Source organism: Dipodomys merriami, unplaced genomic scaffold (genome assembly GCF_024711535.1).
Source record: "Dipodomys merriami isolate MVZ:Mamm:240054 unplaced genomic scaffold, mDipMer1.0.p SCAF_11, whole genome shotgun sequence".
Classification (NCBI taxonomy): Eukaryota; Metazoa; Chordata; class Mammalia; order Rodentia; family Heteromyidae; genus Dipodomys; species Dipodomys merriami.
Window position 1 is genome coordinate 31,099,637 of NW_027202382.1, and position 26,967 is coordinate 31,126,603.

The 26,967-nt window shown below is 37.7% G+C and overlaps 1 long non-coding RNA gene across 2 annotated transcripts; it reads left to right on the plus strand.

Moving 5' to 3' along the window:
* The first annotated feature begins 485 nt into the window (after nucleotides 1–485).
* On the plus strand, nucleotides 486–23,495 carry LOC138816361 (uncharacterized). 2 transcript variants are annotated; one of them, XR_011368627.1, is made up of 4 exons: nucleotides 486–751; nucleotides 1,497–1,581; nucleotides 17,423–17,503; nucleotides 22,517–23,495. It is a non-coding gene; the product is annotated as an uncharacterized lncRNA (long non-coding RNA). The 2 variants fall into 2 exon arrangements; XR_011368628.1 differs by lacking the exon at nucleotides 22,517–23,495 and adding an exon at nucleotides 21,738–22,267.
* Nucleotides 23,496–26,967: the final 3,472 nt, after the last annotated feature.

Sequence of the window (26,967 nt, forward strand, 5' to 3'; positions counted from 1 at the left end):
GAGAAAGAGAGAAAGAGAAAGAGAGAGAAAGAAAGAAAGAGAAAGAAAGAGAGAAAGAGAGAAAGAGAGAGAGAAAGAGAAAGAGAAAGAGAGAAAGGAAGGAAAGAAGGAAGGAAGAAAGAAAGAAAGAAAGAAAAGGAAGTAAAGAAGATAAAAAGAAAGGAAATAGAGATAACAAAACAGAACAAACAAAACCTTAAAGCTTAACTGCCTCCATCAGAGCCACAGACAATAAAATACGAATAAAAAGAATGTGTCCGTTTGTGGCAGCATGGGAATGACCTAGGAACAACAAGTTGTATCAGATACCCAATTGTCCATTACCTAAAAATGATTCCAACTCAAACCTATGTCTAGGCAGAGAAGAATACAAGGAAAAAGAACTTTGGAAATGACAGAGTTCTACTATGTCGTATGCCATCTATAGCATTGTGACAAAGGCATTACTATGCCCATCTCCAGGATGAAGGAGAATGGGGCTCAGACTGATAGAGTATGGTGCTCAAAGTCACGCTGTCCCGGTACAGTGCCTGGCTCCTGCTTGAAATTCAATAAACAAGTCTAAAGGAATGAAGCTTAATTAGCTTAAGTGCTGAGTTAATCTTCTTGAAAGAACTGCCTGACCACTTTTTACTTCCTGGCATCATTGTTGGGCACAGAAAGAAGTCAGCCAGAGCTCCTTTTCATCTTCCAGCCCCGGAGATCCATTTTAGCACCTGAATGAAAGTAACTTTTATATTCTCTAATGACTGTAAGTCACTTTCTATTACTTAATAAATGTGATGGATAGAAGAGTCCTTGGGAAGCCAGATAACATTTACAAATGAGTTGGTGTGACTTGACAGATGGATTTGGAGCTTGGAGTGGGACCAGAGTTGCTGAGAGCTATAGGTAGAAGCAGAAACAGGCCAGGTATGGATGGTGGTAGTCTGGCTTTTTAACTGATTAGAAAATCTAAAAAGAGCTGCTTGCTCTTTTTTTTTTTTTTTGCTTTGGTTTTGTTTTTGTTTTCTTGAGTGTGTACATAAGAGTCAGCTACTTGGTGGAATTTAGAACATACTCTTCAGTCTTTCCATGCAGTCCTAGACTACCTCACCTGTAAGACTATTTAACAAACTGAAACTAAAGTCATGATGTCTAAAGCATCAGTGAGACTTCCCTGGGGGGGATAATGGTCCTGGGAACTGGAAGATTCAGGTGAAGTCACAAGTTATTTTGCTACAGTATTTGTTTAATTCAGTTTATGATATCTTAATTATCCTAAGGAAAGTGAGGCTGAGTTGCATGCTATTGATGCCATTTAGGATGAGAAGCCCATCTCTTTTTTTCAGGTAAAGAACTGAGAGGAATAGGAAAGTGTTATATAGCAGCTAGGTTTTTGGGGGGAAGCAAACATAGTAGACTCTGTAGAAAGAGGTCACAGAGATGAACATCCATTGTGGTTTTCTTAGAAAGTAGCTGTCATGCTACAAGGGTTCTTCTACCTCTTTCCCTAGGTGGACCTTTTCATTGGCTTCACACGGATTTCCTGATGGCTTGTCCACCTACTTCCCTGTTCTTTGGGCTGGTTCCCATCTCAAGGTATGAAATAAATTTACAGAAGAAAATCCAACTGATCATGCTCAATGTACCTAAGACATGATGCCACTACTGATGTAGGATTTTGAGCATGTAGGATTTCTAGAGCATTATGGGAAGAAGTGTCATTTGTTTGAGCAGGAGCCTGAGGCACCATGGGAACAAGAAGCATCATGATGGGCTACATGCTGTGTCTGCCATTTTCTATCCCTATCTACCTAACAGTTCCTTTTCCCCTTCACTATGGGATTGGCCTAACAGAAATAATCCTGGCCTACAGTTAGAGTCTTAGGTTTGGTTTTTAGATGTGTCACCTGGGATATTGTGTTCCTTTGTTTTAGGTTGTGTTTTTGTTCTTTACTAGAAAAGTTATTTTAGAATTTTAGAACCACTGTATATGGGCAGTGGTTCTAAATTTTGGCTCCACACGAGAATCTCTTGGAAATCTTAAAATATAGTTGTACATGTCCATTAAATGGCTATTAGTGAGAACTTAGATGTATAAAAACAACCTAGTATGCAGCTAGTATGGAAGAAACTACTATTTCCCTAATCAGAATGGAAGGTTTAACTTTTTTTTAGGGGCACAGAAATGTCCAAAGTTTACTCCAAACCTCCTATCGATGGGGAAACTAGAGCTCAGAGAATCATCATCTTACTTAAAGAGTCACACACTTGGAGTAGAGTTTATAGTTCCTAGAATCTAGTTCAGCATACTTGCTGTAATAATAAAACTATAGCTTCAGTTGTTCACAGGTTTTCAAGGGGGGAAATGGTATTGGGTATGTCAATGCTATAATAAATCAGAGGCAGATTGGTTGGCCTGTGTTCTGATTACCAACATCCCCCATCTTGCATGACTTGAACCAACAACCTGTCCATATAATTATTGATGTCAGGCAAGTGACTGACTTGCATAGAAGAGTGCATACAGCTGGCATCCAGGATGAAGTGACGCATCATTTCTACCACACTGCTTTCAAATGCAAGCTGTCAGTAATTTCAAAGCAAGAAAACAAATGGATGAGCTCCATTCCCTTGTAAGTTACTGGTTTGCAATCCTTGATTTTAACTGTAGTATCAAAAAAACAAACAAAAACAAAGAAACCTGCTCCTGGGTTTAGGAGGCAATTTAACTAGTGTGATCTAATCTAGAGTGTTTTTATGTAATCTGGTGCTGTGTCACCTCCTTTCTACATGTGAGCAAGTCAGAAGCTACAGATGGTGAGTCCAGGGACAGATTTTTGTTGTATCAGAAGGAGAACCAGAATTCAGAACTCTGGTTTCCTTGCCTCGTGTTCTTCTGAGAATTGTAAAACACAAACCCTGAAATTAGAGAGACAGAGATTCAAATACTAAAGATACTATTTCCTTGATGGAAGACCTGGGGCAAGTTACATTCTCCTTGCCATCCTTGGCTTTTTCCACTATAACAAAAATGAGAATAAGAAACCGTTGCCTTCATAATGTTATTAGAGGAAATTAAATTTTCAAAAATGCATGGCAAAGGTTTAGCTCAGTGCCAAATACAGAATGAGGATTCCTCAAGGCTGTCATTGTTAAAGGAGGCATTTTCAGAGTTCCTGATTTTTTAGGGGGGGACCAGATACTTTCAAATTGGCTCTTGCCATACTCTGGTAAACAGTAACCCTACCCTCTCTGCCACCAAATTGCAATGCCCTTCAGTTTACCACAATGGGAACTCCATGTACAAGTAAGCTGTAACTTGGATTGCAGCATTTGGAGCCAGGGTCTCATGAGTCTATGGCTAAATGAAGTCAGAAACTTGATAGATGACCACTCTAAGACATGGCACCTCCTTTCCATAGTGGTTTCAAAAAGGACACAAGGAGATATTATTTTTAAATAAAGAAAAGAAAAAACAACAAGGGAATCAAAACTCGAAGATCTTCAGACTTCTTCACTTTGGAAACAACTTACTCTTCCCTTAGCCCAAGTGATGGTAGTAGAGTTTGAGAAATTACTTCCCTCCTTCCAGAGTCTGCTTCACATAACTTACTCTGACCCTATCTCATCTGTCATTGTCCAACAGACCCTAAGGAAGTTGCATGTGATGGACAGGATGGGGTTGGATTTGTTTTCTAAGGTTTTAGAACTCCCAAACTATCTTGTGAATTATAATTATCTAGGTGTTTCCAACAGGAGAAAGCTTCCAAGGGCTAGAGAGATGTGACCTGGGACAAAACCTCTGCATTTGCTCCAAATCCTGCCACAGGGAGGGGGAAGCTTGTGTTCCCATTCTCCCTTGGTTCCCCCCTGAGGTGCTTGAGGAGGGACCGAGCCTCTTTCTTGCCCTTGGTGTTGACATCCACAAGGTGGCATCACAGATTAAAGTGATATGCCGCAAACGGTCTTTCCTGTTCCCAGGTTAGGTTCCAGTGGGCATTTGACACCTGAGTGTGAAGAGGACATCGATTCTCATCTGTTCATGTTACACATGGCAACCACTGAGGCTCAAGGCCAAGGGTATAGGCTCCCTGAGGAAGTTGTGGTATAAGATATAAGTTGGCGAGTCACTAATCAAGAAGAGAAATGTGTTGTTCATTATTAAGTATTCAGATATTGGGAAGTAGTTCTCTGTACAACAAAGCGTAAAACACACCAGTGTGATTTTTTTAAAGAATAATTTCCTGCTTTGAAGTGGGTAAATTAGAATGTAAACACCATCAGTGTGGGGACTGCAGACCTATAGTTTGCCATGGGGGAAATTGGGGAGATGCTTTACAGAATATAGCATTGGCTTATTGTTCCTGCTCCTTTTATTCCCATAGGGGAATAGTACTCCTTACTTTTCACTTAGTCAACTAATATATGACTAAGGAGATTCTCACAGGTGCAGGGGATGGGCTGGATGGGTGTCCTCTCGAAGCCTAGCCTTTTCTTAGAGTTGAGGGGACCAAAACAGCACCACTCTGTATTGTGGTCATGGGTCACCTGGGAACCTGTATATTGATGTTTGAAGATTATGGAGTTGTAGTATGAGTGTTTGGAGCATCTTTTGAGTTCACCTCTCCCCACACACACACTGGGTCCTCCACAGAATCAATCACAGTCGCACTGACTTTGTTTCTAACTGATAGGGGGGTCAAGCAGGCTCTAAACACAGCCCAGACTGGGGCCCCATCATGAGCCTCTCAGCCTCCCTTTGCTGTCATAATGCACCCAGCTCACCAATTTGTCACTCTCTAAGGCACCTTAGCAAAGTCATTTCTCTTTGAACCTCACATCTAGAGGTCTCCCTGTATCCAGAATTTTCTCAAAGCCACAATAGATCCTCCTTCTCTCCAGAAGCTTAGGACCTTCCACTGATCTTGCTCCATCTGCTTGGCAAAACATTGGCTTTCCAATGTCTAATGTCCAAACCCCTGTTACACAGTACTATTCATCAATTTATTTCTTCCTGGCCACAGCCCTATTAGCAGTTGTGAACATGAAGGTTATACGCCAGAGACTTTGAGATTGAATGAGGAAGATCCTGAGTCATACAGTAAAGAACAAGCAGACAAGTACGGGTGAATTTTGAAGTCCAAAGTTGTTTACCTTAAAGCCTGTGATGATTGATCATACCTCAGAACTATATCCAAGTCATCATCTTTGGTTAGGAAGTGATCATTTGTGGGGCTTAAGTTCCATGATTCTACCTCACCTTGAGTCCTAAAACGTTTGAGGCATTGGTGTGAATGTCCCAGGGTTACAACCAAGACACGTTTCTCCTTCAGTTTTCATTCCTTTGTGTGTTTGGAAGAAACATAACAATGATATAAAAGCATAGGACAGAATTGTTTGTGTGTAAGCATGTGCATGCACGTGTGTGTGTGTGTGTGTGTGTGTGTGTGTGTGTGCGCACGTGCATGTGTTTAATCAATGTAACTCCCCTTCTAATTCAAGTTTCGGAAGACCAGTGGGGGAAAATCAATCAACCCAATTCTCTCTCTTTCATTCCAGAATAGTAAAAATTTCCATTCACAAAAGTATACCCAAACTCTGTAAGATCTAAAACTGTTTAAACAAGATTCACATGCTTGTCAATATAATTTGTATCCCATGAATAAAAAGTGAAAATCATGTGGCTTGTAAAGACACTAAATATGTAAATCAATGATTGATTGTGTCAGTTAACAATAATTTGTGTTTACTAGTCATTTAAAATTGATGAAGATCTTTCAGATATAATTTTCTATTTAATTGTTCCAGTAATCATGCAAGGTAGGTATTAGCATCTCCACTTCACAGATGCAGAAACCAAGGCATAGAGATGATCATAAGTTTCCCAACCACTGAGTGAGAAGCCTCAATCATGCACAACTCAGGTTTGCATGGCTCAAAATACTATGCACCAGTTCTTAGAATTTTCCATAGGAGAGAGCTGTTTCTTTAGCTTTTCAACCACTGGAAAATACTCTTTCTGCCAGAAAATGTCAACGTCTTAAGAGTCTAGATCCAAGGAAGGTCTTCATTTAAAAATTAACAGAAAACAAAAACCAGATTGCTGGATATGAGACAGAAAATAAACGAGAGAAAGAAAACATAATCATTCATTCACCTTGACTTGTAGTCACCTGGATATGTGAAAATTACAAGGGACAACTTCTTTTACAATTGTGCCTTTATCATACTAAACCACAAACAGGCTTTTTGTGTCTTAGTGGATACTGTATAAGTAATGATAATGCAATGTTATACTGACAAGTAGTCAGGACCATGACTGTCAGAGGTTATCAGCTTATGTAATACCAGAATCAATCAATCCTTAGGCTCCCAGGATTTCTTAGGAAACCCTGTGATATGCTATTACCTGACCTTGAAGCTAGAATGGACACTTAGAAGAATGAGACAATTGGCATCCTACAATTTGATAGTTCAAACAACATTGTATAAAATTAGAATAGACTTAAATCACCTTTTAATGTACTATGTCCATATTACAAATAAAAATACAGAGGAAAAGAGAGGGAACTGCTCTGCCTAGGATTCCACAGCAACTCAGTTCAAAAGCTGAAGTGTTAACTCCTAAGGAATGCCTTTTACTTTGCACTATTCAGTGGCTATCCACTGCCATCTCAAACATCGGTAGTCCTTGACAAATGGCAATGAAGAATCAAAACTAAACATCCACCTGCCCTTCAGAATGAATAGGAAATGGACCAGTTAGTAGAATTACAACTCAGGCAAGAATAAAAAAGCTATAACAATATATAATAATAATGTAATATAATGAGTAAGATACATAATCCTGCTAATCACACTAGGAGACACATATGTCCTTATTTTAAAGTGGCAAAAAGAAATAGAATTGGAGTGTTTGAGTATTAAACCAAGGCTATTCTCGGCAAAGAATAGAACTAGAATTTTGAGAACAGCAGAGGAAAACTAACCAGAGGAAGGAAAAAATTAATGATTGAATTGAGTTTTCAATGACAAATAGGTGAAGCAGAGAGGGAAGTAGTAAAGATGAAGAAATAGCATATACAAAGCAGGAAAACATGATGCCACATTAAGAAACTGGAGAAATTTTAGTCTTTTGGAATATTGGATTAGGGGAAGAAAATAATGAGAGATAAGAGTTAGTTTCAAATTTGAGGGTCTTAGACTCTTAGACCACTTTTATAGTGAGGAAGGTGAGGGAACATTAAGGTGTTTTAAGCAAAAGACAAAGTATTCTTTTCTGTGTTTTGTGTTCCTAGTGCTTCCCTTTGTTAAAATAGGCTTCAGTCACTTCTAGAGTACAAAGAACACTGCACCAAGTCATGCAACCTTACAAGACCTTGTCAACAAAAAAAGGTATGAGAGAGAGAGGAAGAGAGAAGGGGGAAGAGAGTTAAGGAAGAAAGATGTAGGGACATAGGAATGAAAAGGGAGAAGAACAAAGTTATTTTATAGAATGATATACTTGGGTGATTTAAAATTTTAAAGTGGAAGTGATATCTCACTACTCCAAGTTACTCCAACTTCCCCACACGTTTCAGATTAGGATCACATACCAATGCAAATTTTCTAGTATTGTAACTCTATCACAGTCATCTTTGTAATCATCTTATTGATGTACACACTGACCCCAACATGCATACACATTTTCCACCTAAATATCTACATGGGCAAGATTACAGAATAGATTTTTTTCAGTAGAAAAGAGATTTGACCATTGCAAGCATATAATTCCAATTATTTATTCAATAAGCAACCACCACCTATAAAGGCTGAACACACTTTAATCCAAAACATATGTGCAAGACCACAATGGGTCATAGATATGTTTTTGTTGAAGGAATGGCTAAGTGACCTACTGAACAACAAAAGCAGTTGCACACTCACAATGGACCATTAAACATATTGAATATCCAACTTCTAATTAAAAATAAAACACATCAGCCAGCTATAAACAACTATATTCTATAAACAGCATACTTAAAGCAGAAATAGCAACTACAAAACTATATGCAACCCTATTTGCAGCTACTGGAAAATGGGCAGAGCATAATTCTGATCATGGATAAAAGGTGAGTCCTCAAACCAATGGCTTCTAGACTGAGTATACATCTTGGACCACATGGAGGAGGATGCCAATATACCTTGTTTGAATATCTGCTGAGAGAGAGATTGTGTGAAAGGACCTTCAGCTATGAGGAGCTACTCTTTTGACTCTTTGCCTGAATATGAAGCTGAACAAATTGGTCTGTGTAGCAACTTCAAAGATAGCCTGGACTACATAGACAACCCCTGTCTCTCTCAAAAAAACAAAATGGCATAAAATCATCAATGAAAGAAAGCAGAAGAATAATGATTCAATGATACCAACTTGTCATTTGAAATTGTGCAGTGGTCAGAAGACAGAAGACAAACCGTTCCAAGTACTGAAAGACTCTGTTGACCCAGAATTGGGTAGCCCAAAGAAAATATGTGAATATCCTAAAAAGAAAATGGACCATTTTAGGTAATCACTTCATTAGTCAATAGCACATAGACTAAAGGAAAATGGGCAAGCAACATTATGTTGATAATGTTACATGGAAAACTAAATCTAGACAAATGAATGGACAGCACTGAAAATGAAAAAGTCTGTTGTGACTCATTTCATAAGTATTTTATTTAGGCTGGGTGCTGGGGGTTCATACCTGGAATCCTAGCAACTCAGGTGGCTGAGATCTGAGGATAGCTATTTGAAGCCAGTCCAGGCAGGAAAGTGTCTGAGACTCTCATCTCCATCAACTACCAAAAAAGCCAGAAGTGGAACTATGGCTCAAGCTACCTGAGTAGCTAAGAACACTGTCCAAGCCTTGAGTTCAGGCTCTAGGATAGGCACAAAAATATGAGTATTTAGAGCAAAAAGTAGTAATCACAGCAATCCTTTAACTTGAATGAAACATATAAGCACTTTGTACTCAAAACTGACATGTTAAATTGAGGCCCCTTTGTACAACTTCTTAAAGATAATAAACAGATTAAAAATACAACACAAATATTGATTGTAAAAATCAAAGAATAAGAAAGTGGTTTTGTTAATATTGACAGACATTAGGAAAAAATAACATTTTCAGAGTAAAATAAATAAAGAAATTTAGGATGATAAATGTCATGAGGCTTCACAGTGTAGATTTAATAAGCCTGAGATTGTTATTACAGACCTATAACAGTTTCAAAATGAATGGCCAACAACAGAAGTAAGTAGGTACACATATGAATCCATGGTGGAGATTTCAACATTTCTCTTAGTAATCAATAGTATATATAGACAAAATATCATTTTAATGAATTTGTTCTGACATTCATAGAACCTTCTACTCAACAACAGTAGAAATCATCATCTTTCCCTGTCCACATGGACTGTTAAGCAAGGTAAAGAATTTGCTGGACAATAAAAAAGATCAATACATTTACAATGATTGGATAGGAAAAAAGAAGGGTAGAATTGAAATTTTAACATTCATGTAATCTCCTTTTCTTTCTATTATGCTATCAGATTTTGAAATGGATAATTATGAGTTAAATCTGTTGTTAATATGTGCAACTTTTGGCAAGTTTCTGAATATCTCTGAACCTCAGTTTTCCCAAACAAAATGCATAGCTATAAATAATTTTTTCTTAATTTCCTTCCCACTATTATTTATAAGGCCAAACCTAACCAAATTCTTGATATAAATATATAAGGACATCTTATGTTTGTGAAATTCTAACAATATTAAAGAGTAACTTCTCTGATTCAAGAAATATTTGTGTGTGTATGTGTGTGGTGTGGGGTGTGTGTGTGTGTGTGTGTGTGTGTGTGTGTGTGTGTGTGTGTGTGTGTGTGTGTGTGTGTTTGCTATGCTATGTATTTGTAGTTTGTATACTGGGGCTGGTGTTGGAACTTGGGGGCCTCATGTTCTCAGTTGGCATTCTTGCTCAAAGATGAAACTACCACCTGAGCCATACATCCAATATGGCATTTTGCTGGTCAATTGGAGATGGAGTCTTGGAAATGTTTTTGCCCTGGCTGGCTTTGAACTTTGATCTTCCAAGTTTCAGCCTCCTGATTATCTGTGAGCCACTGGGGCCTAGCAAGAAATAATTTTTGACATGAACCGGTGATGTTTTATCCCATCTTCTAGTCTATAAATTCATCTTCTTTCAAAAATGTTGGCATTCTAAAGGTCAGAATTTTTTAGTCTTAGAACGGAAATATGGAGAAAATACAATTTTCAGTTACATGCTTACTGGGGTAGGAATCTGATGTCATGAAGTAGGTGGCAGTAATAAAGTGCCTGTTTCTGGAGCAGTATTTAAGGAACACATTGATTCATAGGCTACACATTAATGCTCGTGAAATGTGAGATAGCCATAATGGAATTGGCATAAAAATTTAGATTAATTTTTGTCTCAATCTATGCATGGTGACTTACAAAGTCCATTTTGCAATTGAAGACATAAATTATATGAGATGCTTATTTACAGCATCAATAACAGTTACCAATGGTATTAAGAATGATAAAGCATGCCATTATTTTGCATCCATTTCTGACCTAATTGTAAGATTAAGAATATTTAATTCAATATTCTTCAAACCGAATTCTGCAGAACCTCAGAACCACAATGTGTCTGTGTTGTGATCATAGGAGGGAAGAAAAGATGTCCAATGTAAGTCTTGGAAGCAATGACCTAAATAAATTCACAAGTCTGTAGATCTTGTAATTTTCTAATTTATATTCTAAATCTCTACAATGCAAGAAGTGTGACTATTGACTCCAGAAATGTTCAGTCATGTGGATTTATATACTGTGACCAATATAATGACTTAATAGAAACTTTAGTAGCTTAAAACAACAGAAATGGACTATATTCTCATATTTCTGGAGACTAGAAATCAAAACAATGTATCAGAAAGATTGATCCTTTTCTGTCTCCATCTCTGTCTCTGTCTACCCCTCTCTCTAATTTATTCTAACAAGGACATTATTCTGGATGATCCAAAACAAGCTCTTCCTCAATTCATCAACTCAATCACATTTTTAAAAAATATAAAGCAAAAGTTGCTTTGCAGTTGAGACAATACTGTCAGGTTCTAGTGATTAGGATATAAACAGGGCTTTTTGGAGGAGCCCATTCAGCCCACAATACTATGAAAACCTCTCATGGAAATTATCTTGTGTTTGGATAAACACTTAGACTCATAACTGTCTTTAGACCCATTAGCATATGCCATACATTCTGGAGAGATTCAGCAATCAATACAACTTTGATGGACAGGATAAACATGAGAAAATTCTGACCATTAATCAATTATTTGAAAGAAGGCTAAGGATACATTAAAAACATGAAGAACCTAGTGGATAGAATTTTTTTCAATGTATATACTATTTTATATTTACCTGATTGGAACCATTGTAAGTCAGAATTATTGTGGATTGTTGTAAATGGAGAGAGGGACTGGAATGAGAATAAATGCTCCTGCACTTTATGTGGAAGCCTGAGCTGGTGCAGCCGTCAAGCAGAGAAAACCTGATAGTACTAAGTGTAATCAGAGACCCAGAAATTCCGCTGTGAGGATTTGGAGAAAGCCTCATACAGGTTTATGAAGACATTTGCATGACAAATTCATTTATAGGACATGTGTGTGAGGAAGGACCCGATCTAAATGCCTATTGCCAGAGTAGGTAAATTTAGAAGAAGATATTCATTAGGGAATAAAACTATAGTCATAGGAAATAAATTAGATGTATTTAAGTTAATGAGGTTTCAGTGAAAACATGACTTTTATTCACCAAGATTTATTGAGTCAATTATCAAAATAAGTAGAGTAAGCAAACTAATCTTAATTTTATTGATGTAAAGGAAAACATTACATATGTTTAAGGATAAAATGTTTTCTTAGATGGACAAAATATCTAGGAAAACATCAAATGCACTAGTCTATGTGCTTTGAAGAAGGAAAAGAATAAGTACAGGTTAGAAAATAAATGGAAAATAAAGTATAAAGTGTCATAAAGTATAAAGTGTCATAAAACAAGTATGGGTTCTTGAGAGAATAAGTGATAATAACCATGAAATAAAGAATAACTTTGACTCAGGTGTGTGCCTCATCTGATGTCGATACATAAGCAATGCCAAACAGACAAGAAAGATGAACATACAATTACCTAACTTACATCTAAAGCCAAATACAAGAAGCAGAAAGAACTGAAAACTGAAAAGACACAGGATGATATATATACATATATTTTTTAAAATTTATTTATTTTGTCGGTCATGGGCCTTGAACTCTGAGCCTGGGCGCTGTCCCTTAGCTCTTCAGCTCAAGGCTAGCATTCTACCACTTGAGCCACAGCACCACTTCTGGTTTTCTGGTGATTTACTAGAGATAAGAGTCTCATGGTATTTCCTGCCTGGGCTGGCTTTGAACCGTGATCCTCAGATCTCAGCTTCCTGAGTAGCTAGGATTACCGGCATGAGCCACCGGCACCCAGCTACAGGATGGTATATTAATGATCATTTGTGTGTGTGCCTGTGTGTACATCTGCTTTTATACACACACACACACACACACACACACACACACACACACACACACACACACACACACATATGGTTGGTGACCTATGGATGTTTCAAACTATTATTTAAAACTTACTTTTATTAGTAGTATTGTATTATCATTAAGTAGTTGGACAAAGGAGGAGTATCATTAAACAAAGCAGTTTATGAATACAATGCATCTTGATCAATATCACCTCTTTCAATATTCTTACCTATCCCTCCTTACCCATCCTTTTCCTTCTTGGGTCTCTATCTTCTCTTTTTTGGCAAAAAAGCACAACTTTTTAAAAGTAGAAAAAAGAAAAGACCCCTGCCTAAATGCATCTATAGTCAATTTTGACAGTTGGGTTTTTATTTTTTATTTTTTTATTGTTTTATCATTGACTTTTATTGATAAGTTTTTTTATTGTGAAAATACCATACAGAGGGGTTACAATTACACAAGCAAAGTAATGAGTACATTTCTTAGCAGGCATTGTTGCCTCCTCCTTTGTTTCCCTTTATCATCCCTCCCTCGCATCATCCCCTCCCCCCCACCTCCCGGCTAGTGAAGTTCTTTTTTCGACATAGCATCTTGTACATCTCATTGTTGCAATGGGTCCACATGTATCCCTATTCAAACAATTTGTTTTTCCCTTACCCTTCCCAAATTGGGTTTTTGATGTCATAATGTATGAAAGAAACAAGAATTAGTTAAAAGAAACCAAGAAATCATTAAACTCAATAAGCCAAAGCCTAAACTGTCCATATGCATGAGACCCTGGCGGTAAGAACATAAATGTACAGAGGTATAACTGCTTCTCAAAGCTATTGTTTGCTATGTTGTAGGGCATACATTTGTTGTCCCTCACTCCACCCTCATGAGATGAAGAGCTGAATAAGGACCCTTGGGTTCTCTTCTCAAAGGAACTGATCAACCACTTTGGAAAGTAGTATGGCGGTTCCTCAAAAGACTCCACATAGAGCTTTCCTATGGCCCAGCAATCCCACTTTTGGGCATTTACCCAAATGATCACAAATAAGACCATACTAAAGCTACCAGCACAACTATGTTTATTGCATCATTATTTACTATAGCTAAGATATGGAACCAACCCAGATGCTCCTCAGTAGATGAATGGATCAAGAAAATGTGGTATATATACACAATGGAATTCTATGCCTCCATCAGAAAGAATGGCATTGTCCCATTTGTTAGGAAATGGAAAGACTTGGAAAAAATGATATTAAATGAAGCAAGTCAAGTCCAAAGAAACATAGGTCCCATGATTTCCCTTATTTGCAATAACTAGTATATGTCTGAGTCAAGCAGAAATGGTCAGACAAGTTGATTTAGGTGAAACGAACCCCAAGATAAGGACTCAAATTGTTTTCCTTTCTTGCTATTGTTTCTAACATATTTTTAAGATGATTTCTTTGTTGCTTTGTATGTCCCTCCCCCACAGTATAACCCCTGTTTTCACTGTATTTGATGTTGGTATAATTTGTGGAGGGGAAGGGAAAAAAACAGATTGTTTAAGTAGGGATACAGGTGGACTCATTGCAACAATGAGATGTACAAGATGTTATGTCTAAAAAAGAACTTTAAAACACGGGAGGGGGGGCAGATGGGAGGGCAGGGATGGTAAGGGGAAACAAAGGCAACAATGCCTGATAAGAAATGTACTCATTACCTTGCTCATGTAATTGTAACCCCACTGTTCAGTGTTTTCACAATTAAAAAAAAACTTATAGGGGGCTGGGAAGGTGGCTGAGTGGTAGAGCGCTTGCTTTGCATGCATGAGGCCCTGGGTTCATTTCCTCAGAACTACATAAGCAAAAAGAAAAAAAGCCAGAAGTGGCACTATGGCTCAAGTGGTAGAGCGCTAGCCTTGAGCTGAAGAGCTGAAGGACAGCATCCACGCCCAGAGTTCAGGCCCCGCGACTAGACCCCCCCCACACACAAAAAAAAACTTATAAAAATAAAAAAAAGGAAAAGGAACTAGTGATCAGTGAGACTAAGGTTTAAAAGGAGTCTTTACTAAGCCTATAAAAAACATGGCCATGCCAATGATGGCATGGAAAAAACTCAGACATTTGATGCCTTCTAAAGAAATAATTTGTCAAGAAGACAATTCCTTGAAGTAAAGGCTTAGCCATTTTTTTACTGCCATGAGCTATTTAAAAGAGCAGACTTTTGAACCTAACTTGGGAAATTCAGTTAAGAACATTCCAATCATGCTGCATTGGCTCCAGCCATGCTGGAGTACTAAGAAATTCATAGGCACATGGGCCGGAAAGACATTAACAGACCTTGCTAAATCCGAGGTAAAAGTATCTCCATCTTGTCTCCTCTTATCATATACTTTGATAGAGACCAAGTCCGCCACGACTGTTCTGAGACAAAAACAAATTAATTTCCTGGTGATGGTGTTTCCTTTTTCTCAGTAACATAAGAATTACATTTTATACTCTTTCTGTAGTAAGCTAATAATTATTCTTTTCCCTTCTTACTTCTTTCTTCATCAGAAAACTAGGTATTAACCAGACCAAATGTATTTCAGAAGGCTCAGTAGAAGGCTAATCAAGATCCCAGCACTGCCAATGTGGTAACAGGCATACAGTTTATGTCAACTATTGGCAGTATGTCTGTATACCATTTTCATGGATGTGGCTAAAAGCTTTTTTCCACAATCCTCTATTCTACAGGGGAGAATGTGTATATTATTTTTATATCAGGTAGATGTTATACTACATATTTTAGTTCTATCTGTCTATGAAATATTAAGAACATTTTAGGTATTATACCTAACCAGGTCATGATTCAGTTGAGAGAATTGATCCTTACAGATTAGAACTACAAATCATATGTTCACAGAATTGGAAAGAGATTGAATATAATTACTGAACCCAGTTTTAAAAAAAAACCTGGTTTTCTCAGGTGAAAACCAGTATTCTATTTGCTGTGATGTTGTCTAAAAGAGAAGGAAGGGAAATAAATAAGTGGTCAAATCTATGGTTGAGATCCATTTATTTCAATTATAATTGATTTCCAATTTTAATGCACTGACATTTATTTATAGTCTGTGTGTGTGTGTGTGTGTGTGTGTGTATGTGTGTGTGTGTGTGTGTGTGTGTGTGTGTGTGTGTGTGTGTGTGGCTGGTCCTAGGGCTTAAACTCAGGGTCTGGGGCACTGTCCCTGAGCTGCTGATCCTTTATTAATTTTTTGCTCAAGACTAGTGCTCTAATACTTGAACCACAGCTCCATTTCCATCTTTTTGTTTGTTTTTGTTTTTTTTGGTTTTTTGGGGGGGTTCGGGTCGTGGGGCCTGAACTCTGGGCCTGAGTGCTGTCCCTCAGCTCTTCAGCTCAAGGCTAGTATTCTACAATTTGAGCCACAGTGCCACTTCTGGCTTTTTTTTTCTGTTTATGTGGTGCTGAGGAATTGAACCCAGGGCCTCAGGCATGCAAGGCAAGCGCTCTATCACTGAGCCACCTTCCCAGCCCCATTTCCATCTTTTTTTTAGTAGTTTATTAGACAAGAGTCTCACAGACTTTCCTGATCAGGCTGGCTTTGAACCACAGTCTTCAGATCTCAGCCTCCTGAGTAGTTTAGGATTATGGGCACGAGCCACTAGTGCCTGGCTCATTTAATTATAATTTCATTTTAGCTTGCCATGGGGTAATACATTCTGAACATCCAGACTGCAATAGTCCTTTTATACTTCTTCATCTGATCAGCGTGTGAGGCATATTCTTTTGAATAAGTATCTTATAAGAATTCAAATAATGTAAATAGAAAAATGAAGTCTTGTGATCATTCCATTGCACTCCCAATAAAACAATGACAGGCATTTTCTTCCTGATGGTATAAAAAGGAGAAGCTCTCCACTCAGCTCAGTTCAGGAAACATTTATTGAGCATCTCTCTCTCTCTCTCTCTCTCTCTCTCTCTCTCTCTCTCTTTTTTTTTTTTTTTTACGAGAAAGGCACAGGGAAGTCTTTGAGGACAAAAAGGAAAATAAAACTGTCTCTTGTCCACAAAAGAATAAATATACAAAAAGTGGGGAATCACAATTAGCCTGGACCTTGTGAAGTTCTGGACAAGCCCCTAGTGCCTTGTAACTGAGGAGTCCCATGACTTTGGGAAAGATGCTAAAGATGAAATGTAGTTAACAAGAATAATTCGGCTGGATGAAGAACAGAGCAGAAAGCTGCCAGAAGTTCTTGGAGTAAGAAACAGATGGGGAATTTAGAAGATCTTGAAGGGACTGATTCATCTTCAGTATAGAGGTTTTAGAGGAGATTGCTGAAAAAGGCAGTTGAGAAATAACCTGAGGCTCTTACTGTCAGGCCTCATGAATCACATATGAAATCATGGCTAAATTCTCTGATTTGGTGGGGGTGGGGGAGATGATATGACCCATGGTTGAGAACCTTGTATCAGCATTGTCATCTTTTTCTCTATGGCACAGAGGACTCTGAGTCTCTGATAGAACAGATGACATTGTGTAAGTGCCACATTGATTGGCCGAGATGTTCAGCCATTCATTCAATGAACAAATGTCGACAATGGTATAATGAATGGCCCTCATAGATTTACCTACCACAGGGCATTTTGAAGTAGCTGCCATTTATTGCGCTATTATTATGTGCCACAAATACCCAGGAGCCCTTTCAACAAAACATCATACCCCTATTTCCTTGCTAGAATCTAAACTTGTATGGGTACCTTGTATATTTTGTTTCATGGATCTTTTCTGAGCATAGTTAATATTACTAAATAATATCTTTTATCAATTGGATGTTTCTCTTGATTCCCGTATTTTTCACTCAGACTAAATAAGTCTCCTGAATCTCTCACTGGTGTTCTTGGCTTTGGGCGAATCTTCCCCATCTCCACCTAGACTCTGAGGAGGTAAGAAACAGATGCTAATTCTATCCCATTTTCAAAGAGATCGGGTCCTACTTCCTAAGGCTCTGCCACTACTCCCCAGATGTGCAAGGAGCCAAGTGTGTACTCCAGAAGCTTTTTCTGTGAAGGATGGAAGGGTCCCATGGTTGAACTGTGCAGATGGTACCCATTCTAACATCAGGAAACAGGACACTGAGGGAATGGCCATCTTGAGTCAAGATGGTTAGAAATCTGTGGGGCTTCTACTATATACAAGTGAGGGTGGGGTGCCACCCCCCTCCCCTGACTTCAGAGGCTGAAGTTCTGGTGTGGAGCCTAAGACACAGTCTCTGACCAAGTACAAGCTGTACGAATGCTCCTCGGTGCACATGTGCTGCTTAAAACCCTCTAAGAGTTTCACAGGGGTCCCCAGGCTGCTTACAGAATTCCAACACACAATTAGGGCCACTTGTCCGCCCTCAGCCCATCTGCCCATCTCCCACACTTCTGTCCATCTGCCAATCCTGATCAGCCTTCTGATTTCATATTAAGCACTGCTTTAAAATCATAAAAGGGCTTCTACAATGCTCTGCATTCCAAGCACCATGAAGTCAGGAATAAAGTCAAGCCCAATGTTCCATTTACAGCAATTCAAAGGAAGTCATCCTAAACTGTCACAAAAAGTGGGTGGTTCAAATGACATGAATAAAACCAAGGTTTCTGAATGATACAGTTCGTTATTATCCTGATGTACAGGATAAGCACATCTTAGAATAAAGCAGCTAGTCTGCAAACATCCAGTAATACACAAAGAACCTGGGAAAGGGAGAGGGGAAGGGACCTTTGGTAAGGAATCATTGATTGAAATAGCGAAGTCTTTAATTGCACTCTTCATTGAGTTAGCTGTTGAGTAAATAATTTGCAAACTAATGAGTAAAGCTTCACAAACAACTGGAAAAGTTTAGGTAAACAAATTCATCATGTTTCCTGATGTCTGTCTTTGACAAACATGAGAAATTTGTTCAAGTGACCCAGGGTAATTAAGATCTATTGGATTACCAAAAGAATATGTCAGACTCTTTTAGTTTTCCCAAGCTTATGGATATAAAGCAGTCTGACACTGTTTTCAAGTTGTTATGTTTGCTTGTTTGTTTTGGTTTTGGTTTTCATTTGCTTGTTTTCATTTTAAATTTTCCCTAATTACTGGTAAAGTGGAGCATGTTTATGTAAGTTTACAGACCATTACGTTTTCCTCTTCTGTGAATTGTCAATTCAAGTCTATGCTGATTTGTATTGATTTGTTATTATCTTTCTACATTTATTCATATATTGTGGATAATTTTTTATGTCTCCATTTATCTTTTAAATATATTTTGTAAGAAATTTACTTTTAACCAGCACATGAAAGTATTATTTCCACAAAGATACATTCAACTGTTACTATTTTTTTCCTAAAAGGTGTTTTTTTATATATGTGTGTGTGTGTATAGATATAGATATATGAATTGTAATTCCCTCTTTCTATATAGAGAGAATATATTATATATATTCTCTAACATGCACATATATGTATATATGTCTAGAATTAGAATTGCTACATCACATGGTAGTGGTTTCATTTTAATTTATTAAAGTATTTTCCAACTGTTTTCCATAATGGTCAAATCCATTACAGTCCTACTTAATACTGAGGTTAGCATTCCTTTTCTCCATACCCTCACCAATACCTACTTCTTGGCATTTGTATATTAGCTAGTAAAACTTAACATCTCAGTGTGGCTTTGATTTTCATCTATTATGAGTGATGCTGAACATTTATCTACCTGCTGGGTATGTATATATCTTGTTTTCAGAAATCCAAGTGTTGATCCATTCTCAATCCTATTATTTTTATTGTTCTAGTTTTGTTTTGATATAGAGTTGAATATATTTTGAGGATTAATCCTTTATCAGCTTTGCATTTTGATGTATATATTTTCTCCCTTTCTGTACCCTACCCTTTAATCTTGTTCAGTATTTTATGTCATTTGCTCTGCAGAAACTTTTTAGTTAGACTTGCTGGTTGTTGCTCTAGGTACCTCTCATTTTGAACTCCTATCTAAAATATCATTTCCAGGACCAATGTAAAGGAATTTCTCAACTATGTTTTCTTTTTGAGTTTTGAGGTTTCTATTTTGACATTCAAATCTTTAATCTATGTTGAGTAATGTTGTATATAGTTTAAGAGAATCATTTTATCACTTTATATATGGATATCCATTTCCCAACCTCATGTACTTAAGAGGTTATTCTTTGCCCATTGTGTCTTATTGATGCCCTGTCAAAGATACTTGTAGGCCCAGGTATATTTCTGGGGTATAAGCTCTGGTTCATGGATTCCTGTGTCTATCTTATTCCCAGAATAGGATCTTAACAAAGTCAACATAAACATATTCTATTCAATCAAGCATATAATTACACTTTAAAATAATATACTTGTAAGTCAGAAAAAAAAGCAGAAGTGTTTAGGTCCTATGTTTCACAAGAAAAAAATCAGCATATTGGAATGGCAATGTACATGACACATTATAACAAAGAAATGAATAGATTTCAAACTGTTGGAAAGAGTCAGGCAATTTTTACAGAAGAGATGTTTGAAGAAGATATGAAGCCATTTGTCTGGGCCATCATATCCACATGTAATTTAAACTGCAGGCATTTATTTGATGATCTCATGGCTCTAGAGACAGAAATGTCCAAGACAAGGATGCCAGTAACACTGGGCTCTATGAAGAGTTATCTTTAGATTGCATATTTGGGCATCTCATTGTGTCCTCAGAGGGCTTTTCCTCTGTGAAAGTACAAAGGAATAGGTATCTTCTCTTTTTCTGGTCTAATAAGGGAATTAGTCCCATCACAGGTGATCAACACTCTTATGGCCTGAGATAACCCCAATTAATTCCCAAAAGCCCCACCTCCAAATATTGTAGGTTGTGTATTAGGGCTTCACCACGAATTTTGAACACACAAATATTCCATGTGTAAAAATGATTTTGACTTGAGAAAGAGTAAAAGGGTTCATAGGTGAGTTGGAGATAATCTTAACAGTGGGATAAACATGAAAAAAGGCATGGCTGGTTTATGCCAGTATCATACTATTCAGCTTGCCATGAAATGAGGAACTATAATGTTTATCATTTATCATTGTTGTGTTTATCATTGTTGTGTTCTGAGCCTTTTGTAATTTCATATGAATTTTAGAATGTTTTCCTATAAAAACTATTATTAGAGCTTTCCTAGAAAATTCATTGAATCCATACATTGCTTTGGATAGAAATAGTCCTGTCAAACCAGAAACATTAATTTTTTGCTTATTTGTACCTTCTTCAGGTTCTCAATCAATACCTTATAACTTTCAATGTATGGCTCTTTCGTTGGCTTGAGTTAATTTATTCCTAAGTATTTTACTCTTTTTGAATAAACTATGCAATATATTTTGGTGAATTGATAGACCCATGAAGAAGATTATACAATTATGGAATATGTTGTGCTCTACAAATTGCTTGTCTTGTTAAAACTGTATTAACTTGGGCTGGCAAGTTGGCTGGCTCAGTGGTAGAGCGCTTGCCTTGCATGCCTGAGGCCCTGGGTTCAATTCCTCAGCACCACATAAGCAGAAAGAAAAAAGCCGGAAGTGGTGCTGTGGCTCAAGTGGTAGAGCACTAGCCTTGAGCTGAAGAGCTGAGGGATAGCACCCACGCCCAGAGTTCAGGCCCCACGACCGGACCCAAAAAAAAAAACAACAAAAAACAAAAAAAAACTGTATTAACTTTCCCTGCTGTTAAAGCATGTGAGGATTGGAGGGAAGTTCAGTCAATTATGAATAAAATTATCAGAAAAACTAGTCTGGTACCATGCATCCCAGTTGGTCATTAAACAGTCTGAAGTCCTTTATATAAGAATCTTTCTTTAACACAAATAGTCACATGAATTATTACCACCACCACCACCACCACCATCATCATCATCATCATCATCATCAACATCCCTACCACTACAATGATCATCATCATCGTTAGTTGTTTCATCTTACTATGCAGCACTTGTACAAATGTATATAAAGTTATTTATTTGCCTCAAATACACATTTAAACACTTGTACTTTCTATTCTTTTTCCTTAGAGGCTGCCTAAGTATGTTTTTAAATGTTTAACTTGTCATAGAGAGATTACTGGGATAAAAGCTAGCCAGTGACACCTGACGTTTGCTTTGTTCTCAGACTGTCATGTAGCATCTGGATCTGTGATGACTGTGTTAATCATCATATCTTCCTGTTATGCTGCTCATCAGAATCTGAAGAAAGCCTGATATTCGGCTTTACCTTCAAGGATCTTTTTCTATCAGGTCCCATCTTCGGTGGTTTTCAAAGAAACAAAATTGAATCAAAAAGCAATTCCTCTTTCCAGCTACTAATTCCTTCCCTATGCATGCATCAAAGTTGGATTTAAATATGCTCAGATTATAGTTTTGATTCCATCAACTGTAAGCCAAACAAATCTTCATGGACTATCTTCTCTCTCTCTTTATCAGGCATAAGATGTCACTTAAGAAGATTTAACTAGGTTATAGAGTGTGATAATATTTTGATAAACCGTAACATTCCATATCTGAATCATTATTACCATTTTGCATGTTTCTGTCCTGGGATTGAGACTTTAAGGTCAAGGACAATGATTCTTTTTTTGGTGCTCCCCTTGATAGTTCCAGAACAATGATAAAACTCTCAGTGAAGTATTATACCCTGAATGAACTTGGAAAAAATATATATATATCTGTAGATAGATAGACAGACATACATAACAAAATTCCCTTTGTTTCAAATCATTTTAGGAACTGCGCTATCTATAAGTAAATATGCAAGCACATTAAAATCAATTACAAACCCAACTTGCATGCTTTGCCCTGAATTATGTGTTTGATGTTAAATAGCAAGCCCACCTTGGGAACTGAAATATGAAACATGGTGGGTGATTATTTCTTTTCTCCTTTGCAATGCAGGGCTGTGGTTACAGAAATAATTTAATACAGTGTGCTGCATTTCCCCTGCAAGGGTGCCAATTCTGATTATGCGCTTCCAGATGCTGCTTTTTGTTGTGGTTCTTTCACTACTACCTGGCCAAGGCACCGATTGGCTTGGCCCTCTCTACATCTCTCTGGTTAGAAATATTCAACTGATAGAGATAAGAAAAGAAAAAAAACACCTGGGAGAGTGATCATCCCAAGGGGCAGCATTCTGGAATCCTCTGGACGCCCAAGCTCAACACCTGTATCTTATTTTTTTTTTTTTTGGAGCCAAGAATATGAAGATGAAGTTGAACCTGCCAAGCTAAGGACAGCAGGCAATAAGCCTACAACAGATTTAACAACATATTTCATTCCTTTCTACTACATTTTTTGTTAGATATTTCATGGGAATTGCCACTTGGGAGGCGCACAGAGCCAACCTGGAACGTTGCCAGCACAAGCAGTGAGTACAAAGCTTTCAAAGGCTGACAAGGAGTCTAGGCGCAGGAAACCTTGAGGAATGGCCACCCCTTCTCAAACCATCAGCAACAGTGTGGGAGAAGGCCCTGAATGAGTCCTGAATATGGAGGCTGCAACTCCAATGACAATGCTATCTGTGCACTTTCTCCTGTGCAACTTTGGAAACAGAGGCCCATAGTCATACCACTGCTCTGTCTCTTAAGGTGAGATTCATTATCCACTGTTTTCTGTGTCTTTCACCTTACCTGGCACATGGCAAGTAATCAAGAGATGATAGAACCAGTCATTTCACTTCGCCATCCATTGAGGAAGAGGTATGAAGAGAGGTGAAGAACCTTCTCCAGGTCACACCTCTACTGTCAGCTTCAAGGTTGAAATTCTGACAGAATCTCAGACTTTCCATCAGATTCTGTATTGCCACAAAAAGTCATTGTGGGAAAGCCATAGTGCAGAAAAGGTATGTCAACTTTGAGTAGCTGATTAAAAAAAAACAACCTGCACCTATAGGTCTGTGCAGGGTTCTGTGTATGTATGTATGTGTGTGTGTGTGTGTGTGTGTGTGTGTGTGTGTGTGTGTGTGTGTGCGCGCGCACGCGCGTGTGCCTTAGTAAGATGGAGGGAAAATTAAGTGATGCTAGAAGAATTACTGGCAGACAATGCCTTGCAATTCTACTTGAAATGCATCTCTCCTTAAGTACATATTGATTACAGCCCGAATACTTCAATTCTATTTTTAGCACAGCACCTAATTAAAATGGATTCTGAATGGTTCAATCCCTCACCTTTCTCCCCTCCCCCAACCTTTGTATCACTCAGATCAGAATAATGTGAATAATGCATTGATATGACTTTCTTTTTTCTTAAAAAAAAAAAGATCTGCAAGCAAATATGTCAACAGTATCTTAGTCTTGTTAAATAGTGACCCAGAGGGCCATTTTATGTTGGCAGACTGAATCTTAATGAATATCTTTGAAAGTGTATCTATCACTTTTATGTTTATACCATAAGGTAGTCGTAACAATAATAATTTTAAAAACACAATTTTCTTTAAGTATTTGCTATGTATCAGGAATGGTACTAAAACAACTGCATTCACTATTACATTAAATTGCATCTAGGTGCAAATACAATTATTCCCACTTCACCAAATTTGTCCCAAGACCACTCAACTATGAAAGTCTCTAGAATATTTCTGGTCTCAGATTCAGTTCTTATTTATTAGCATGAACTTAATTTCTTAGGGAAGAGGAGGAGCAAAGTGATTCAAGAGCTGTTAAGACCTAGAATTAGGCTTCAGGAAGTTAACCCCCCACAAGTAATTGTTAGTTACTTTGAAATTGTTATTTCAATGAGTGAGGGACACTTCAGGTACCAATCTAGATCTATAGCAGCTATCTTACCAAGGAAGAGGCCTCAGTGATCAACACCAAGAGGTATTACTCTTTCCTTTGAATGTCCCTTCTTAATTTTTTGTTTTTTTTTCTTTTGTTTAAATTGTATTGTAAAGATGATATACAGAGAGGTTGAGGTTATATAAGTCAAGTGATGAGTACATTTCCTTTTGAACAGTGTCAGCACTCCCTCATTCTCTCCCATTTTCCCTCTCCCTGTTCTCTCCCCTCAAGTTGTATAGTTAACTTCCAACATAGTATCTAGTAAATATCACTGCTGAATCCCACTCTTCCTGTGCTTCCCCTTCCCTTCCTTGAATCAGACTTATATATAAGACAAACAGTACAGAAATCAAATACAGAAAGAAAGGTAAATAAACCAAAGATAAAGAGGGGGGGAAGAACTTCAAACAGTTCAATAGAAAGAAACCTCTTGTTTCCATTTCTTGGAGTTCATTTTATATGGTCATATGAAAATAGTTAATGATAATGGAGCCCAAAACACAGGGTGAAGAAAGACAGCCTTTTCAACAAATGGTGCTGGCAGAATTGGCTATCCACATACAGAAAACTAAAGCTAGATCCTTAGCTGTACCAGAAACACTCTGCACCGGAATCAATTCCAAATGGGTCAAATACCTCCATGTAAGACCAGATACCCTGGAAATACTACAGGAAGGGATAGGGAAAACACTAGGGCTCCTTGGTACAGGTCAAAACCCCCTAAGTAAAGATCCAGAATCACAGCAAATCAAAGAAAGACTAGATAAATGGCATTGCATCAAACTGAAGAGTTACTGCATAGCAAAGACTGTAACTAGCAAGACAGATAAAAAGCCCACAGAATAGATGTTTACTAGCTATGCATCAGACAAGGGTCTCATATCTAAAATATACTTAGAACTGAAAAAAAAATTAAACAACCTAAAAACAGATTCTCAAAGAAACACTTCTTAGTTTTATACTTAATCTGACCAATGATGGCATAGCACAGAACCTTCAAATATCTTCCTACAGGCTACACAGTTAACCAACAACAAGGCCACTATCCATTGTCTTCATGAGCTAGATAAATGACACGTTTTTATAGATAGGGAAAGATTTAAGGATTTTTTTGTTTGTTTTTTGGGGGGGTTTTTTGTTTTTTTGTTTTTTGGGTTTTTTGGGGTGGGTCCGGTTGTGGGGCCTGAACTCTGGGCCTGGACGCTGTCCCTCAGCTCTTCAGTTCAAGGCTAGCACTCTACCACTTGAACCACAGTGCCACTTCTGCTTATGTGGTGCTGAAGAATCAAACCCAGGGCCTCATGCATGCAAGGCAACGCTCTACCACTGAGCCACCTTCCCAGCCCAGATATGAGGATTTTTATGTATGTATCTTGGTCATGATCACAGGTATTTGATAAAGGAATCAAAACTATTAGAACTGTTAAATATAAACTACAGAGATCAAAATAGTATTCTGGAAATTCTTCAGAAATAGTTGACTGATTCATCTAAATATTCTAATCCAACTATAGTCTTCAGTAGGAAATGCAGTTACTAACAGCACTAAATCATGTGTGCCTAAGATCTAAACTCTAGGATTACATAATTGCTTCTGGATGTAGAGAACAGGTTCAGAATTTTCCTTTCTTATGAATAATCAGCTTCAATGATCATCTTGCATAGTTTTCTCAACAGGTTCCGATTATAAAGCTCCTCTATTTCTATTAAAGAGATAGAAATGAAGATCTTAGTATTTTTCTCAACAATGTTTTGAAATCTATCACTAGATGCCCTTGGCTTTATTAATAACTGCTTAGATACTCATATGAATCACTCTGTGTGTTTCAATCTACTAAAAATTTCAATCCAAATGGAATCAATTCCTGAGGAACAAACCTTTCTGAGAGGCAACACTTATTTACACCACAGATCACCATATCCTGTTCTAGTTCATAAATTCCATTCCAGATGAAACACTCACGTTGTGAAAACCTAAGAGGTCAGTTCTTTTGGTGACTTCAATTAAGATGCTGAAATAAATTTAAGCTTTAGCCCTGAGTGCTCTCCTGGAAGTTCAATGAGAATGCTAGCTACAGTCTGGTATAGAAAACATAGAATTTGGGGGTGTTGGCTCCTAGTTTGTTTGTTATGTGTGTGTGTGTGTATGTGTGTGTATGTGTGTGTGTGCTATTGTATATTGGTAGTTTGTTTCTAGACTTAATTGATTATTATTTCTATAGAATAGATAGGATATAAGATTCAATGTAGGATGCAGGGTTTTTTTTCCCAGCTATAAAATAGCTGGAATAAAATGCCATGACTTGTATATTTTGTTTTCTTTGTGGAGAGTAGGAAAGTCCTGCAGGTTACAAAATGGTGTGGTCTGCTCCATAGGAGCAGAGGGTTAGGAGAAGATGTAGAGAACAAGTCTTAATGTATGCTGTTAGAGGAGTTGCAACAGTCGATATGCCACACCATGATGGCTTCATTTGTTTCACAGCCTGATTTCCTTCTTGCTCCCTGAATGTGACCTGCATCCTTCTGTTTGGGGACTTTTGGCACTGTCTGTTATCTCTATTTGCAATGCTT